Source organism: Lepus europaeus, chromosome 15 (genome assembly GCF_033115175.1).
Source record: "Lepus europaeus isolate LE1 chromosome 15, mLepTim1.pri, whole genome shotgun sequence".
Classification (NCBI taxonomy): Eukaryota; Metazoa; Chordata; class Mammalia; order Lagomorpha; family Leporidae; genus Lepus; species Lepus europaeus.
In genome coordinates, this window is record NC_084841.1 from 50,150,638 (window position 1) to 50,152,675 (window position 2,038).

The 2,038-nt window shown below is 47.1% G+C and overlaps 1 pseudogene; it reads right to left on the reverse strand.

Moving 5' to 3' along the window:
- Positions 1 to 289: 289 nt before the first annotated feature.
- On the reverse strand, positions 290 to 940 carry LOC133774396 (GTPase KRas-like; annotated as a pseudogene).
- Positions 941 to 2,038: the final 1,098 nt, after the last annotated feature.

Below are 2,038 nucleotides of genomic sequence, written 5' to 3' on the forward strand. Positions count from 1 at the left end.
GAAAAATAGGCAGCAGTCAACTACATGCATCAAAGCCCCAAGACAGACATCTCAGATAGTCAGTTTCTTTTTCACAGGTATGGCTAGTTGGAAGTCAGGGAATACAGGCACTTAGAGGAAAAACACAGTTTCCACTGTTGTCTTAAAATAAGCATTTAGGATAAAAGCTACAGTTTGCATGGAACAGAACACATTTAGTAGTGCTAAAACAAATGCTAATAGCTTAGTATAATGTACAAAATTACCACTTTTCCTTAAGTATACCTTAAGAAAAAAGTACAAATTATATTTACATAGTTATATATTTTGTCTTTGACTTCTTTTTCTTCTTTGCTCCTCTTTTCTTTCTGGTTTTGAATTTCTCAAGCCAGTGTATAGAAAGCATCATCAAAATCCTGTCATGTTTTTGCAGATGTTTCAATAAAAGGAATCCCATAATATTTTGCTAAGTCCTGAGCCTGTTTTGTGTCCACTGTTCTAGAGGGCAAATAATGTTTATTTCCTACCAGGACCATAGGTACATCTCCAGAGTCTTCAACTCTTAATTTGTTCTCTATGATGGTGAATATCATCAAATGACTTAGCATTATGTACGGCAAATATACAAAGAAAGCACTCCCCAGTTGTCATGTACTGGTCCCTCATTGCACTGCATTCCTTCTTGACCTGCTGTGTCAAGAATACCCAAGAGTGAACCAACGGCAAAAAGGAAGACCTTTCTCTCTGTCTCTCTCTCTCACTATCCACTCTTCCTGTCAAAAAAAAAAAAAAAAAAGAATACCCAAGAGACAGCTTTCTCCATCAATTACTGCTTGTTTCCTGCAGGCGTCTGCTACTGTAGGGTCATATTCATCCACAAAGTGATTCTGAATTAGCTGTATTGTCAAGGCACTTTGGCTACGTCACCGGCTCCAACTTCCACAAGTTCATATTGGGTCATTTTCAACAGCCCTGGGAGCTGCACAGCCTCTTCCCCCATAGCAGCCCTCAGGGCCCGCACCACACTGGCTCACAGTCCAAAGTCCACCACCACCTAGCAAATTTCATCTAAACACCTCCAAGTACCTAATGTCTCCCATATAGAGTAGCACAGATGTAGGAAATGTGCTTCATCACAGAAAGTTCAGCTGGGCAGCATGGGTTGGACACATGATGACAGACGTAATTCATTTGTCTAGCATTCACCCTGTGCCCAGCATGCTGCTATCCATGCTCCATGCTCCGTGCTCCATTTATGTTCGTCCTTGTAGAAACCCTATGCAGCACCATGCTCTTGTGTTTCGGACAAGGAAACGAATACTCAGTCATGGTACAAGTAAGAGAAAGCTTGCCAAGAGGTGAGCAGCCGCGTTATGTATGTACGACTCCAGAGCTCTTCCTCTGAGCCACTAGCATCCTCGGTTCTCTGATTTTGGGCCGTCTCAAGAATAGATGCCATGCTCTCCCAGAGAAGAGCAGTGCAGGGGCCCAGAGCGCTCAGTAGCTCTGGGGTGACCAGGGTGCAAGTCAGGAACTGACTCATGGTGCAAGGCAGCCGAGGCCTCCAGGCTGCGCAGCTGTCCTGGGAAGCCAGGGCACCTCTGTGGCCACAGTGGCTCCAACATTTGCTCCAAGATCTGCTTCCTCTTCCGACAAAGTTGTCCCTGATTCTGTCTTTTCTTTTTCTTTTTCTTTTTTTTTTTTTTGACAGGCAGCGTGGACAGTGAGAGAGAGAGGCAGAGAGAAAGGTCTTCCTTTTGTCGTTGGTTCACCTTCCAATGGCTGCCGCGGTAGGCGCGCTGCGGCTGGCGCACTGCGCTGATCCGAAGGCAGGAGCCAGGTGCCTCTCCTGATCTCCCATGGGGTGCAGGGCCCAAGCACTTGGGCCATCCTCCACTGCACTCCCTGGCCACAGCGGAGAGCTGGCCTGGAAGAGGGGCAACCGGGACAGAATCCGGCGCCCCGGTGTGCCGGCACTGCAAGGCGGAGGATTAGCCTAGTGAGCCGAGGCGTCGGCCCCTGATTCTCTCTTGCTAACTCCTGCGGTGTCAAGCAACAT